At 43.4% G+C, this 17,639-nt stretch overlaps 1 pseudogene; it reads right to left on the bottom strand.

Moving 5' to 3' along the window:
- Positions 1 to 17,294, bottom strand: part of LOC141352843 (uncharacterized) — a 41,225-nt pseudogene extending 23,931 nt beyond the window's left edge.
- Between the last annotated feature and the right edge of the window lie 345 nt (positions 17,295 to 17,639).

Here is a 17,639-nt window from a genome sequence, read left to right as displayed (position 1 = left end):
TCCGTCACTTCCTCCCCAGTACTCCTCCACTTCACATATGATTGACTACACATAGCATGTTATAATGCTTTCTTAAAAACAAATCATTAATAAAACATTCATTTATTCATACAAAAAACATAAGCTGTAAGATGAAAGTGCTTATTATGTAAAACACATTTCAATATCATGACATCATTTCATTATTCGTAAAATTGGTTATATGAATAAGGCACACATTAAATTCTTTAGATAGATAAACACATATTACATCTTTTACTGCAATACTACTTCTAAGCAAAACACTTTAATCATTATTAAAAAAAACATCTGTCAGGGAAGAAAAGACACACACACACACAAAGAACAAGCACAGGAGATTCTGTTCTTCAAGGTTGAGCTGCCATCCCCCATTAGGTTATTCTGTATGCAACCTTCATTTCATTGGTTAATACACATTTATCAAAGACAACATCATATCTTTATTACATCAATTATTCAATGATTAATACTGATTAAGTAAAAAAATATATTGCATATTTTATCCTGTGAATATTAAAGCATTAGTTAATACATGGTTGTCTGTTTGCTTTTCCCCCTCAGATCTCTTTCTTATCTTGACAATTTCCAGATATACATTCCTAGCTAATCCTTCTTGCAGCTCTTACACAGCACACAAGCTGCTCCCCCTCAGTAACACAAACACCTCATTTTACATAATAGCTCAGTGCATATATGAAACACACAGTGTTTGTAGAATAAAATGATTAATTAAAGAAATATAAAATGGAACAAAATTAATTTCCACAATTGCTAGCGAGTAAATTTCCCTCTTCACTTATTGTGCAGTTTTGCTGTCAAACTGAACGTACTCTACGCTCTCTTAACACTGGTGTCTTGTTGAAGATGCTGAAATAACCAATGAAGTTTATTTTGCAGCGTTCAGTTGATTGGCTTTAGAGAAAATTATCATAGAGTTCTTTGAAGATGTTTGAGTGATGACAGCTGTTTTCTTTTCTGCACAGTTTGCATGTCTTAGATTTGAATTGCACACACAGCACTTACTGTACCAACACCAAAAGTATCAATCTCACTATTTTATTCAAAGTACACTAAGGTTATTTTAGGTTGCCTGCCATCTGTCTTTCTGATTTACTTGCTAAATAGTAAAATTTTGGGGTTCATTTTGCATGCTGAATCTTTCTCTTCTGTATTTCCTCAGTCAAAATCAGCCGTGTTTACTTGTGTCATTTAAATCTATTGAGAGAAGTGTCTTTAATGCACCACAGAATAAACAGGGCTGATGAACTTTACCTGATTCAGTATTAAGAAGTCAATGAGTGTCAGTGTGTGCTGCTCTGATATCGACATCCTTTATTCAGAGATGGACATGAATACATGGAAATGTATTTAAAATAAAAAATACTGTGTGGGAAAATTTATTTAAATTCAAATACAGTATTTTGTATTTTGAAACAAGACAGAATACATGTAAAAATTGGTCATCCAGTGCTTGGCCAGGTGAAAGTTTAAACAAAATGCTTCATCTACAAGAGAAAGCAGCAGCTGCACACCGAATCCACCTCTTGTCGTGTCCCGTGTAAAAGGGCCTTTAAGCCAAAAGTGTTGTCAGCGTTACAGTCCATCTCAGAGCGTGCACACAAAAAATTGCCTGCAAAGTGTGAATTTGAATTTCCTTTCACTGCATACTGCACTTATAATAACACAAAGCACATCACATGCGTCATTTGTGTCCATGCTTCTTTTTCCACTCCAACATTACAATCATTCCTGGCCATTAAAAGATGCACGGATGCATAAAATATAACAAAAAAAAAAAATGTTGCTGAGGACAGCTGCAGCTCACGGGCATGAATGATGGGTTGGGGAAGTGGATCGTGTCTGTATGTGTTGTGAAATACTCATCTTCAGTGTATTTAAATACAAATTACAGTTGTTTAAAATACAAAACACAAAATTGTACTTTGTAATTCAAATACGTATTTTCAAAACATGTATCTAATACTGCCCATCCCTGCTTTTAACATACTTATGTATTAGTTTTATTACTACTTTACTGGTTCCACACCACGAATTGTTCAATCAGGAAATCTATTTTTATGTATGTTTGAAGGTTGTTTTGTCATTTTCAAATGAATAAACAACCATACACACCTGATGATCTTCTCCATCAGGTGTAGAAATCAAGCCTGTCACTTAAACGGTAAAGTCCTTCTTTCATTTGCAGTTTTGCATTTGTGCCAGATTTGATTTGTAAATAAGACTTAAAATAACAGATGATGTTTTCTGGAGGTCAAATATGTGAAATGGTCTCATGAAACTATCAGTGAAGTTGTGAGGAGGGAGGAGACTGAAATTCAAGCAGACAAACTGATATATTGGATTGACTGAAGAGTAAAGAAAAGAATAAGGAGATAGACAGAGAGAAATCTTTATATCTAACTCAACACAGGTATGTTATCATCATTATAACCAATAAGACTCTCTCTCTCTCTCTCTCTCTCTCTCTCTCTCTCTCTCTCTCTCTCTCTCTCTCATATTTCTTTTGTTCAGTCATCTCTCTCTCTCATCTGTTTAATGATCTTTATAGAGTAAAAGATGGAGAAACTCTTTCATATGATTTTAGTTTGTGGTGAGTACAGCAGCTGACACACATGATGATATTAAAACACAATATCTTAATATTATATAAACTTAATTTAAATGTTTTTAGATATTATCAAATATGTTAAACACTTTCTTTTTTCAAACAGTTCTCATTTCCATTCCAGAGAGTTTAGAAGGTAACACGTTTATGATATTTCACACAAATGTAAAGTGATGTAAAGTTGTTAAATGTCTTTAGTTAGATTACAGCATCATTTCTCATCATTATCTTCTGGTGTTTGTTATTTTAGGGCTTTCTTAATGTTTATTGATATCAACATTTTTGCTAAACATTGACTTCTATATTAATGTATTATTTAAGAATCGTTTTGTGTGTAAAATTTAAGTGGAACTTTATACCTTCTTTATAATAAATTAATATAAAACATAGTTTGTAGATGAGATGTAAAGTATCAGATGGATATATTTAAATGTGAAAAAGGAGGGAAGTGTTCACTTTATAGACCTTTTGCGAGTAGATGTCACAGTTACGTCTCTGCAAGTTGCGCGTGTAATGTGATGGCAGAAAAACAGTGGAAATGAATTAGACACGAGTGAAACAAACAATATAACTCACTAGAAAATGTCTTGTTGTGCTGTCAGAATAGGAATGCCAAAAAAGATGGCTTTCATTTTTATAGAATACTGTCGTAGAAGACACCATTTGAATATAAACGTATGTGTTTATGGTTGCAATAAGCCCTTAAACAGACAGACTGGAGTGATGAAATCATTTGGAAATCTTTTAATAATTAGAATAGAAAATTATTAGAAAAGATGTCTGGTGTTCTGTAAAAGTCTGTTCCATCTATGTGTCTCTTATAGCGTTTTTATCATCATTTATTAAATATTTCATAATTGTTTAGTTTTCTATAACTTCTTTTTACCTTATATATGTCTTCTTCCTGTTTTTTTCTAAAATTATGATGTTAACACACTTAGCGCACACACACACACACACACACACACACACACACACATGTTGGTGTATGTGGTTTACAGGGACAATTCCATAGACGCAATGCATTTTATACTTTACAAACTGTTATATTCTATTCCCCTTACCTACCCTAATCCCTAACCCCTGTCACAAAAACCTGTTGGCAGTCTTTGATCTATGATAAACTACCATTTAGTATGTTTTTTTTAGCTTTTCCGTTTATGGGGACACTCTCTGTGTCCCCGTAAACCACCTTTAGAGCATAATAAACATGTCATTATACACTATTCATGTCCCCGTAAACCACATAGACCAACCCATAATTTGTATGTAAACATAATAGTTTTATAATAGTTTTAGAACAAACACGTAAGCTATAAATAAGAGAAAGAACTAATCGACCCCTTCACGGTTCACGTCACAGGATAATTTGCGGTTCGCACTATGCACGTCGGGGTCAGAAAAGTCATTCTATCAAGTTAAGTTGCGTATTGTTTGGTTGAATCCAAAGAGTATAATCACCTACTTGTTGCATCGTGGTCTGTGAAAATTGCACCAGCTCTGCAGTTAAGTTTTTTTCGGATTCCTGCAGGATCTCATCCATTAAAAAAAAATAGCCGACATATGTGGTGGCAAGCAATTAAACGTGCAGACTGGGACAATGCAAAGATCAAAGTGTTTGTGTTTGTAGTGCTCACTTCATTTCAGGTAAGTCATCATTTATCAGCCCTGTTAGATTCAATTAGAAAGCCTGTATTGTATGATCAGTTTTTATAAGCCGTGCCATTTTTCTGACCCCATGCTGTGCACGCACCCAACCTAGGCGTTTGATGTTTACAAACATTGAAGGGGTCTATTGAAAACAGGAAAATAATGGAATATTTAATAAATGATATTATACAGAATACATGATAGTATTGCTCTTATATGTACTTTAGCGATTCATACTGTAAAAATAATTGATTTGCCAATAAAGAAAATACGTATACATTACATACATGCACACATATCAGTAGCCAAGCCATTTAAACTTTTAATTAATCTAAAAAATAAATGTAAATTGGTGAAAACGTAAGAAACATTACACTAATGAGAAACATAAGGGAAACAGACTTCGACAGAACACCAGATCTATAAAAATCACAGTTTAACGCTAAAACACTTCAAACCGCTACTGCACAGCTGTCACTTTCGGCCCCACAAAAAAACATCATTTCTGTTTGCAAACATGCAAAAGGTTTATACTGAATATGAGGGTTGATGATGTTTAGATATCATTAGTAGACTAACACAGATGTGTTTATACTTCCACACTGACTGTTTAACTGTCTTTGATTTATTTTCTAGAGAATTTAGCACATAGAGGAACAGCTACACAGTCATCCACATATTCCATCTATGTAGCTCAACATGCAATAGATGGTGTAAGATATGGACCAATTGAAGATGCGTACTACTCTGTTACTGGATATGAATTGAGTCCATGGTGGAGGTTGGATCTCTTGAATTATTATGAGATTAGTGCAGTAGTCATCACTGCTAGTTATCCTGATCAAATCAATGGAGCAGAGATTCGTATTGGAAACTTCACTGTAAACAATGGAAACAACAATCCCAGGTAAGGTTATTCATGAAATCAGTTTATTGATATCCTTTTAAACACTTCTAACTGATTTTCTCTCATTCTAGATGTGCTGTAACTTCAGGTTTTCAATTTGGTCAAACTATCAGTTACTCATGTGGTGTAATGGTGGGACGTTATATAAATGTGGTCATGACTGGACTTACATCTAATCTAGCTCTCTGTGAGGTTGAGGCCTATGATACAGGTGAGACTTCATATGCAGAAATAAGGCCCGACAGTGTGTTATTTTACGATAACAACCTGTTGCTTGTACATTATCCCGGTTATTACACGGCTATTTACCCATTAGTAAGGTAAGGAATGTTAAATATTAGGGTTGTCATGATTCTCCAAATCCTCGATTCGATTACTTTTTTATGTCACGATTCGATTCGATCCTCGATTTTACCATTTTATTTTTGAAAGCACAAAAAATGCTATGCAATTTTTAGACTAGACTTTTATGAAATATAATATCTGACCTTGAACCCGGAGATGCCCTGCCATGTTAGTCGTGCTGCCAGTGGAAAAAAATGGTACATGCACATACCTGATAAAATGAAACTTCCTGTCAGATGAACATTCCTGTCAGTACTTTGCACCTTAAAAACGCGCTTTTATTACCGTCAGACGAGATTGTGAGACTATACCCCAATAAGTCATGTTTAAATGCTGTTTTCATAATTCTTAAGCAACTGAAATTAGTTGTTGTGAAATTTAAACGAGTCTCACTTCAGAGAAACGTTCGGTCCTGCTGTGCATGCGCAGTCGCGCTCTGATTGAGTTCAGCTGAAGGCGCTTGCTTTTTTGTTTCCCATGAGCAGCTTACGTGGTGTCTCCTGCATCTGCCATGCTATCTTTTGACTGGCTGTAGCTAGCTAAGTTAGAGGAGGTTGACTCGCAGCACTCAACACGTGTTTTTTCCCGCTTGGCAAGCCGACCGGACGTGACATGGGCGCGTGGCAGCATCGATGATTCCATTTTTTAATTCGAAGTTAGAGGTTGTGACTTAATTTCGGTTTAAAATCGAAACCGTGACACCCTTATTAAATATTGATTTAAAGTATTTAATTTGCTCATTTATAATGAATGCAGACCTTCTGCGAGAAAAACGTCTCGGTTACGGATGTAACCCTCGTTCCCTGAAGGAGGGAACGGAGACGTCACGTCGTGACCGACGAATTGGGAGCTCGCTTAGAGAGACCAATCTGCTTCGAATACTACTAAAACGCCAATGAACTTGGCATTGAGATATTTGCATAATGCTGGCGCCGCCCCGCCAGGTGCGTATATAAGACACACGTGCAAATAGGGAAATCAGCTTCTGTTCGCTGAGAAAGCCGGAAGGTGACCGGCCTAAACAGCAGGTGGCAGCACCTGTGGCGACGGGACGTGACGTCTCCGTTCCCTCCTTCAGGGAACGAGGGTTACATCCGTAACCGAGACGTTCCCTTTCAGTCGGTCACTACGACGTCACGTCGTGACCGACGAATTGGGAAACCCTACTAAAACGCCACTAGGGGCTGACCTCTTCCAGTGTCTGCTTAAAGCCCTCCGGTTCCACTTAAGGATAGGAGAATTAGGTTTCAAGGCAGAAGGCCGGGCACTAGATGTTCCTTTAACCCCACAGTAGTGCCAGCGACTGGGAAGCGCCCTATCTGAGCGGTATAGGGACGCTGCGGAAGCCACCGCCCCGTTAAGGGCTAATGGTGGACGAAAGTCAACCGTAGTTGAGGTATAAATGACAGCCGTGGCTGTGTAAGCAAAGCAGTGCTCTGCTAAGGGAAACGTGGGCTGGTAGGATTAACCCCACGGAATAATACTCACAAAGGAACCCGTTGGGACACAATGTGGGGCCCTGGCCAAACACGTAGGTTCGTAAGAATACAACTAGTGAAAGGCTGACAGCCAATGCTCCGCAACAAAGGCTGTCAAGGCAGTGGAGAGAGCAAATCAAACCATTACGCATTTTTGCTCTGTTAGCCTTCCATACTGAAAACTCAATTTGGAGCCTCAGTCGGAGGCTGCAAGCCGACTTGCGAGTCTGCTCTCCGTGCCCTCCCTGGTGAGGACAGAACACGAGAGGATACAGGCTCGATACGAACATTGTAGAATCTAATGAACGTATTAGGTGTCGCCCAACCAGCAGCTCTACAGATGTCTGTTAGCGAGGAACCACGAGCTAATGCCCAAGATGAGGCAACACTCCGAGTGGAGTGCGCTCTCAAATTAAAGGGGCAAGGAATGCCCTGTAAATTGTAAGCCAGGGCGATAGTATCAACTATCCAATGAGACATCCTCTGCTTAGTGACAGCTTTCCCTTTCTGCTGGCCACCATAACAAACAAAGAGCTGGTCTGAGGTCCTGAAGCTTTGCGTGCGGTCCACGTAGAATCGCAGTGCGCGTACGGGGCACAACAAAGCCTCGGTTGGGTTTGCCTGCTCCAAAGGCAATGCTTGCAAGCTCACCACTTGATCTCTGAAGGGAGTAGTGGGAACTTTGGGCACGTAGCCTGGTCTGGGTCTCAAGGTCACACTCGAGACAGAAGGACCAAACTGAAGGCACGAATCGTCAACAGAGAATGCATGTAAATCCCCTATTCTCTTCACCGAGGCCAATGCTAGTAGGGTCAGAGCCTTCATGGATAGAAGCTTCAGACTCGCAGACTGCAAAGGCTCGAACGGAGGACTCTGTAGCGCTTTCAGCACCATGGACAGGTCCCAGGGAGGAATAGAAGGAGGGCGCGAGGGGTTTAGCCTGCGAGCGCCTCTCAGGAATCTAACAACCAAATCATGCTGGCCCACTGATCTGCCGTTAATAAGTGAGTGATGCGCAGATATAGCGGCGATATCAACTTTAATAGTGGACGGTGACAGCCTACCATCTAACCTATGTTGAAGATATAAAAGCACAATGTTAATAGGGCATTCTCTGGGGTCCTCGCGTTGCGAAGAGCACCAGGTGACGAAAAGGTTCCATTTTAACGCGTAAGCCCGTCTCGTAGACGGAGCTCGTGCCGCGTCAATAGTGTTAGATACCGCTTGGGGTAAATCACTTAAACCTTGCGCGCGCTCAACGACCAAACGTGGAGATCCCACAGGTCGGGGCGCGGGTGCCATAATGTGCCCCCTCCCTGAGAAAGAAGGTCCTTCCTCAGGGGAATCCGCCAGGGAGGGGCTGTCGCGAGGAGCATTAGTTCCGGAAACCAATTCCTGGTCGTCCAATATGGGGCGATCATTAAAAGGCTCTCCTCGTCCTGCCTGACTTTGCACAGTATCTGTGCTATTAAACTCACTGGGGGGAACGCATATTTGCGCAGGCCCCGCGGCCAGCTGTGTGCCAACGCATCCACGCCGATGCTGCCCTCGGTTAGTGAATAAAACAGGCGACAATGGGTATTGTTCGGTGACGCAAATAGGTCTATCTGCGCTCGACCGAATTTCCTCCAAATCAGCTGGACCGTCTGGGGGTGGAGTCGCCATTCGCCGGGGCGCGCTGCTCGGGAAAGCGCGTCTGCCGCTGTATTGAGCGAGCCCGGTATGTAAATGGCACGAAGGGACCTCAGATGCTTCTGACTCCAAAGGAGGAGATGACGAGCGAGATGCGACAGGTGACGAGAGCGCAAACCGCCTTGACGGTTGATATACGCTACGGTCGCAGTGTTGTCTGAGCGCACTAGTACATCCTTCCCTCGCAGCTCCTGAGCGAAGCGTACGAGTCCCAGATATACTGCCCATAACTCGCGGCAATTGATATGCCAATGCAACTGGGGTGCTGTCCACACCCCCGAAGCCGTGAGCTCGTCGTACGTGGCTCCCCAGCCCGTGTCGGAGGCATCTGTATGCACAACAGCATGCCGGGAGACCTGTCTCATGGACACGCCGGCCCTGAGAAACGCGGGGTCTGACCACGGGGGGAATGTTAGGCGACACGCAGGTGTAATGGTTACACGATGGATGCCAGCGCGCCACGCTCTCCTCGGGACTCGATCGTGAAGCCAACGCTGAAGCGGTCTCATATGGAGCAGCCCGAGCGGTGTCACGGCCGCTGCTGCTGCCATACGCCCCAGGAGTCTCTGAAATTGTTTCAGAGGGACCGCATTCTTCCCTCGGAATGAACCGAGGCAAGTCAGAATTGATTGGACGCGCTCTTCTGTTAAACGCGCCGATAAATCGATCGAGTCCAGTTCCATACCGAGAAAAGAGATCCTCTGCGTGGGGCAAAGTTTGCTCTTTTCCCAGTTGACCCGAAGACCCAAACGGGCGAGATGTTGAAGTGTTAGATCTCTGTGTTCGCACAGCGTCCGCCGAGAATGCGCTATTATAAGCCAATCGTCGAGGTAAGCCAGAATGCGAACACCGCTCTCTCTGAGGGGCTTTAACGCCGCCTCTACCACTTTCGTGAACACACGGGGAGAGAGAGACAGCCCGAACGGTAGTACTTTGTATTGATATGCCCGCCCTTCGAACGCAAACCGGAGAAACGGTCGGTGACGAGGGAGAATGGACACATGAAAGTACGCGTCTTTCAGGTCTATCGCTGCAAACCAATCTTGGGGGCGTATTGCACTGAAAATTTGTTTCGGTGTAATCATCCTGAAAGACCTCTTCTGAAGAGATCTGTTCAGGACACGCAAATCCAAAATCGGTCGTAACCCGCCGCCTTTCTTGGGTACTATGAAATACGGGCTGTAAAAACCCGATCTCATCTCGGTAAGAGGGATCGGCTCGATCGCGTCCTTCGCAAGCAGGACTTCGACCTCTGCACGCAGTACATGTGCAACGGACGCTTTCACCGTGGTGAAACGTATGCCCGCAAATTTGGGAGTGTGCCGATTGAATTGAATTTCGTAACCGAGGCGGATCGTGCGTAAAACCCAACGAGACGGACTGGGAAGCTGAAGCCAAGCCCCCAGGGACCGTACGAGAGGAATTAACGGCACTACCGGTGTACCCGCGGCGGGGCAGCGAGGCGGGACAGGCGGGACTGCCGGTGCGTCTGCCGTGACAGCATAAGCATCTACAGTATGTGTGTGTGTGACACTGACCTGAGCCCGCTGAGGTAAACGGTCGTCCGGTCTCCTCAGCTGAGGACGCAGACTCCGAAGGGGTTGCTGGTGGTCCGGTCTCCGAAGGGGAGAGCTCGAACTCCTCAGAACACCCACTGGCGACAGAGGAGAGGGAGGAAGAGCATCTGACTGCCCGCTCACATCTCTCTCGATCCTCTGGAGACCTGGAGAAGGAATAGGAATGCACTCTTTTTGTGGTTTTGTGGGTGCCGGCTGAGAAGCCGGCGGAACAGAAACAAAACGAAACAAAAGATTTTCCACCCGGCCCTCTACCGGTGGAAGGAGCGGTGCCGTCACCGTCTCCCGTAGAGTGATCCCATCCAACTCCAGGTCGCCCGTCTCAGGGCCGCTTCGATTTCCGTTTGCCACGGGAAGCGGGTGGTGCGGGCGGGGCGGGCTGCCGACGGCTGTTCCCTCTCCGTGGTCTAGAAGACGTTCTAGCGGGGGGGGCGGAGGCAGCCGCCGGAGGGCGCCCTCGGCGAGGAGCAGACGGGGCCGCCGGCGCTGGGGGGCGAGATGCAGGTCGCTTGCGCCGGGGCATGATCTGAGCGATCGCTTCCGTCTGCTTCTGGGCGGCGGAGAACTGCTGGGCAAACGACTCCACCGACTCGCCGAACAGGCCTGCCTGGGACACGGGCGCATCCAAGAACTTGTTCTTCTCTGCATCCGACATGTCGGCCAGACAGAGCCACAGATGGCGTTCCTGGACCACCATCGTGGACATCGCACGACCGATCGCCTGTGCCGTGACCTTCGTAGCACGGAGGGCCAGATCCGTAGCGGCCCGGAGCTCCGAAAGCACAGGCGAGTCGTGTCCTCCCTCGTGCAGATCTCTCAAGGCCTTGGCCTGGTGGACCTGCAGCAACGCCATAGCGTGCAGGGCTGAAGCCGCCTCTCCACATGCATGATAGGCAGCCCCCGTTAGACCGGAAGACTGTCTGCAAGCACGGGAGGGGAGGGCTGGGCGATCCTTCCAGGTGGAAGCGGTGGCCGGACACAACTGCATCACAACCGCACGCTCCACGGGGGGGATTCCCGTATAGCCCGTAGCGGCTCCATCAGTGAGGGAGGTGAGGGGGGAGGGCTGAAACGGCCGTAAACGGGTAGAATACGGCGACCTCCAGGTCCTGGTCAGCTCCTCGTGCACCTCGGGGAAGAAAGGTACCGGCGGAGAGGGTTGTGAAACCCGGGCAGCTCCAAAGAACCAATCATCCAGGCGGGACGGTTCGGGCTGTGGGGGGTGAACCCACTCCAACCCGACGGTCTCCGCCGCTCGAGAGAGCACGGCCACCATCTCTGGATCGAAATCCGGCGTCACGACCCGTCCGGAAGGGGGGAGGACATCCAGATCCTCAGAGGTAGAGGGCCCACCCTCGGATGCTGCGGTCTCCGTGGACCCGGAGGGAGGCACGACAGATCCAACAGACATCGTAGAACACGACTCTGAAGTTTCCATCGGCGCATCAACCGGCTGTGGATGAGGAGGCTGAGAGGCAGAGGACGAATCCCCTGCCCGGTTCAGCACAGTGATGCGGAGATCATCCTTCGAGAGCTTCACAGCCGCACCGTGGCGGCGATCAGAGCTCGTCGGACGTGGGTTGCGTTTTTCCCGGAGGAAAGACAACCGTCTCCGCAAATCCACAAGGGACATGTTCTCGCAGTGAGAACACTTACCCCCAGCGAACGCTGCCTCAGCGTGCTCGATGCCCAAGCACGAAAGACAACGCTCGTGACCGTCCTTCGGACCCATATACTTCCCGCATCCAAGATCGCACGGACGAAAAGCCATCCTGAAAAGGACGCTAATGTCCGGATATACGAGAGAGTGGCTGCCTTTAACAAGGCACAAAGCTCTCTCGTATCACTCTTTTAGGGAAATTCACTCAGATGCTCAGTTGATGATGCGCACAGGGAAGGCAACGCACACACTAAACTCAAACAAACAAAAAAGATGCAGAGCCTGTGGAATACTGCGAGGCGTCCGCTGTGGTACTGCCAGTCCAACCAACTTCCGCAATCGATCCCAACAGAGTGAAGTAGCTTCTCAGTAGCAGATACTGCCGGCTTTCGAAGCGATAAAAAGCTGATTTCCCTATTTGCACGTGTGTCTTATATACGCACCTGGCGGGGCGGCGCCAGCATTATGCAAATATCTCAATGCCAAGTTCATTGGCGTTTTAGTAGTATTCGAAGCAGATTGGTCTCTCTAAGCGAGCTCCCAATTCGTCGGTCACGACGTGACGTCGTAGTGACCGACTGAAAGGGAACCTGGTTAGTTCCGGTTTAAGAAAAGACAAGATGTTCAAATGTCATGAACACACTATTTGGTTTACTCATTTGTAAATATAATGTCATATATGTTATTAAAAGACATATTTATATTTAATTTTGTGTAATATTAAACTGTACCTATCAAAATGAGTTGCAGCATCCGGGTTACCGTGTGTTGTGCCATCAAATGATTGTATAAAAGCAATATCGCTCTTGGATTCGTGTGATATAGCTCTATATCATCACGGCTGTAATTGCATCTCTGGCCTAATCACACTCGAGCCATAATGCTTTATTAAAGGAGACATATCATGAAAATATTACTTTTTCCATTTTTAAGTGTTATAATTGGTTCCCCAGTACAACCTAGAAAATGTATTAAAGATTCAATTCAATTCAATTCAATTTTATTTATATAGCGCTTTTCACAATTGGTGATTGTTTCAAAGCAGCTTTACATTAATAGAAGCAGTGGAAAGGACAGAAAAACGACAGATAGCACAACATAATACACGATAGCACAAGCAGCTAAATTTGCTGCGGCTTTAAATCAACATTATAAGCGTGCCTATTACTAATGTAACGTAAAGAAGATGGTGCTAAGTTAAGCCCAAGAAGGCTGCCTCCCCGGATTGAAAAACCCCCTAGGAGAAAAAAACCCCAGGGTCAGCCGGGGAAGTAAAAAAAAGTCATAGGAGGGAAAAACCCTTGGGAGATATATTTATATGTGACCTGATCCAGCAAAATGAGTCACAGTGACCCAAATTTCGAAATTGAGATTTTGGTATCAATGGAAAGAGGAGATCATAAGCTTTCAAATGATATCCTAGTCAAAGTCATACCTTGAATGGTTTTAAAGATATAGACATTTGAATTAAGGTTGTCTGTCCTCTTTTTCCAACTGAAAACCTGAGAAAAACGCCTTTAAAGTTTTTTTGCCCGTTTTTTGTAGATATCTTTCAAAATCCATTGCATTTTTAAAGGGATAAACGATTTATTTTACAGCTAAGTTTGACCAAAGACATTAATATAAATGCTATTACAGTAAACCAAGAAACAAGCTTATAAATCAAACAGAATGATGTTTATTGAAAATGTGAAGTAACAAAAAGGTTTCTGTGATGGCTGGGGTTTGAGTTAGGGGAAGGGAATAGAACATTACGTCTATGGAATGTCCCCACAAAACATAGAAACCAAAATGTGTGTTTGTTTATGTGTGTGTGTGTGTGTGTGTGTGTGTGTGTGTGTGTTTGTGCGTGCGCGCGCGCGCGCGCGTGTGTTCGCGTCTACGTTTTCGCGTGTGTGTGCGCGCGCGCGTACGCGTGTGAGAGAAATTGAGAGAGGCAGAGAGACAAGCAAAAAGAAAACAAATAATGCTTGCTTTTGCAATCATATCTTTGTGTAGATAACAGTGTAAACAATTCAAAAAGGAGTTAAATAGGAGAGGAGAGTGCTGCGAGACTGACAGGAGGATGGCTGGACCAATCGCGTGCCCCGGGGTTTCCCATTGACAAATGATCAGCGTTTATGAAGATTTCTGATTGGCTCTAAAACAACGTGTAACACCATATTTGGAGAGATACGTTTCAGGGGATCCCCGGGAGATGCTCCGAGGTGACGAGAGGATTTGAGAAAAGCAATTTCCAGCGAATTTAGTAAAACTGTTTCAACTTTAATAGTCATGTAAACACCTTTACTCAATTATTTAGACTACGAAACTTTGGGAGATTATTTTTTAATGTCTGTTCTTTGAAATTAGCTAAAAATATTTTGTTTGATAATTTCATTGTTTTTCAACATTATCGGCTCATATCTTAAAATAGAACGTTGCGACTTCCGACTCATTTCGCCAGAGCGGGTCACATATATACTTTGAAACGATTCAGGAGATTAGGCGGAGGTTAAGCGGGTTCTGCCGGTGGTCGTTGGTCATGCATCAGCTGGGCATCACGTTGAAGGTCTGCCGGTGGGTCAGAGGTGTGCCGACTTTCACATTTACCGGAACTGGGTCTGTTTGTCTCATTGTCCTCGGAGACAAGGACGAGACATGAAGAAAGAAAAACAAAACCCAATTAGCGTAGGGGCCATTCATATGTATACACATGTACATATACACAAACATATATATATATATATATATATATATATATATATATATATATATATATATATATATATATATACATACACACACATACACACACATGTACATATACGTATTGAAGATACAACGTCATCCCAGTGACAGACTCTGCACAGTTTGGTTTAGGGAGAACGAGAAAAATGCACGGGACGGCGAATGTTTTTGGAAATGGATGCAGTGACACCCTTTTAAGGACTGAAGTCCCGCCCCCGACTAGTGGGCTTAACACCACAAATCTATACCCACGAGCTTTATTCAAATCCGGACGAGCAAGGGAGTAAAGGGGAGACGGGGACGTGACTGCGCCAGCCATCTCCCTGATGCCTGTCTGGGCTTCACAGTACTCCCCTACTCGACTCAGAAACCTCAGGAGAAGGGCCGAGCAAGTGATAACATAATGCCATACATAACTTTCAATCACTCCTCTGCGCTTGGCAATTAATGGCCCGATTCGGGGTTTTATTGGTCTAGTTTTGAAGTTTTGGCCTTGTATTGTGGTTTGTATGTGCACAGAGTAACATTTCATTTCCTTATATGTAGCCTTTTCTATTTTATACGTGACATTTGTTTTTGAAAGTTTATGCCCGGCTCATGGTTTGCTGCACATATGTAAACGAGTAAGGAGAGATTAAAAATTTTTCTTAAGAATATTAATAGCATTTATCATGCTTTGAAGTGTTAATGAAAATGAGGATTTAGTTTATTTATTTATTAGGTTGTGCAAGCTATCTATTGTGATATGAGTACCATTACTAAAACAATTATGTGAATGCCTTGTTAAAGAGATATTTCTAAGATGGAAGAACGCTGTGCGGCAGACGTTGCTGATATGACTATCGAAGGATAAGTTGCTGTCGAACATCACACCTAAGTTCCTAACCGTGGAAGATGGCACCACAGTGCAGCCATCTATGTGCAACTTGTAATCTGACATATTATATTTGTAGCGATTCGGTTCAATAATAAGCATCTCTGTCTTATTGGAGTTCAGCTTAAGAAAGTTATGTGCCATCCAGTCACTAACATCGCTAATGCAGTCTGTTAGCTTAGAAAACGTGTGGGTTTCGCTGGGATGTGAGGAGATGTAAAGCTGGGTATCATCCGCACAGCAGTGAAAACTTATGTTATGTTTCCTGATAATGTCTCCTAGGGGTAACATATATAACGAGAACAGGATAGGACCTAAAACTGATCCCTGCGGTACACCATATTTAACCAGGGAGTGATATGACTCTTCCTCGTTTACATAAACAAAGTGATAGCGATTGGTTAGATACGACCTAAACCAGGCTAACGCCTGACCACTGATACCAACATAGTTTTCTAGTCTATTGAGTAAGATTGTATGATCTATTGTGGCAAAGGCTGCACTAAGGTCTAGGATTGAGATTTCACCACGATCGGATGTTAACATTAGGTCATTTGTAACTCTAAGCAACGCTGTCTCTGTGCTATGGTGGGGCCTGAATCCTGATTGGAACTTTTCATACGTACTATTATTTGTCAAGAATGTGCGTAACTGGCTTGCCACTACCTTTTCTAATATTTTCGAAAGAAAAGGAAGATTTGAGATTGGTCTAAAGTTATTAAGCTCTCCCTGATCAAGCTGTGGTTTTTTAATCAGCGGTTTAATAACTGCTAGCTTGAAAGCTGTTGGAACGTATCCTATTTCTAGCGATGAGTTAAAGATATGTAGTACCGGGGTTGACACTACAGGAAATACCTCTTTAAGTAGTTTTGTGGGAACGGGTTCTAATATACAGGACGATGATTTGGATGATGTGACTAGTTTAGAGAGCTCATCTATTGTAGTAGGTTTAAATGAATCAAGATGTTCATATGGTAATCTAGTGTTTAGTGAACTAATGGGTAGAGTGATGGCTGCTTGGGTAGTTACGATGTTTTCCCTAATAGCGTAATTTTGTTAGAAAAGAAGTTCATGAAATCGTTACTATTGTGTTGAAGTTTACTAAGGATCAACCCAGTAACTTAGTTTTGGTAAACCATTCTCTACAAGCATGTGAAAAAACAGTTCATTGAAATTTGTCTCCCCTTGTGATGTCAGAAGAGGATAATGCCGCTCCTTAGGGCTCACTCATATTATCCAAGGAAACCATGCCCCAGCGCGATTGTCCCCCCTCCCTACTCCCCCAGAAGCACGCACTCACACTGTACTTTTATTGATTCGAGCCCGGGCGCTATTTCGTCATTGGGATGCGATTGTTTTGAAAAAAGCAGAAAGTAAAGCGTTCTCTTAACACTGGAGCCCAAAGTAATTTTGAGTTTTTATGTTTTATTTATTAGAGTTGTTTGGTGCACGATGACAGACAGCCCTCTCACATGACATCATATTGCTTAGTTGATCTGTCGCGTGTGCAGCTCGAACATTCCAACCACGGCACTGCCATTAGGTGCAGATACCAGCTTATTTGCATTTAAAAGAACACTCCTAAAAACGGCACATTTTTACTCACACCTACATTGTGACATTTTTAACATGCTGTAATTATATATAATTAATATGGGTTGTGTTGAGGGTTTTTCTGAAGACCAGTGGGCAGTTGAATGTCTCAGATCAGATACAAACCATAAAAACAGCCATTGATTCTCTGAGTAATATTGCACAGAATCAAGCATACTTCATGTAAACTTGAGAACTGGATTATTTGGTGTAAATGTATTTATTATAGTGTGTATTATAGTATTAGAGTTTGTTCTTTATACTATAAAATCATGCAATCATTTTTAATGATAGAAACATTTAGCAGGTGAAGGTGTATGACCTTACGTGTATACAGACTGATTCACTGATTTCAATTTTTTTTTTTTTTAGAGAATTTAGCACGTAAAGGAACGGTTATACAGCCATCAACATTTTACTCTAGGGTAGCTGAAAAAGCCATAGATGGTATAAGATATGGATCAGTTGATGTCTATTGCTCCAGTA

This window comes from Misgurnus anguillicaudatus, chromosome 21 (assembly GCF_027580225.2).
Source record: "Misgurnus anguillicaudatus chromosome 21, ASM2758022v2, whole genome shotgun sequence".
NCBI classification, from domain to species: Eukaryota; Metazoa; Chordata; class Actinopteri; order Cypriniformes; family Cobitidae; genus Misgurnus; species Misgurnus anguillicaudatus.
The sequence above is the reverse complement of the archived record's forward strand: the minus strand, read 5'-3'. Positions and strand labels throughout refer to the sequence as shown.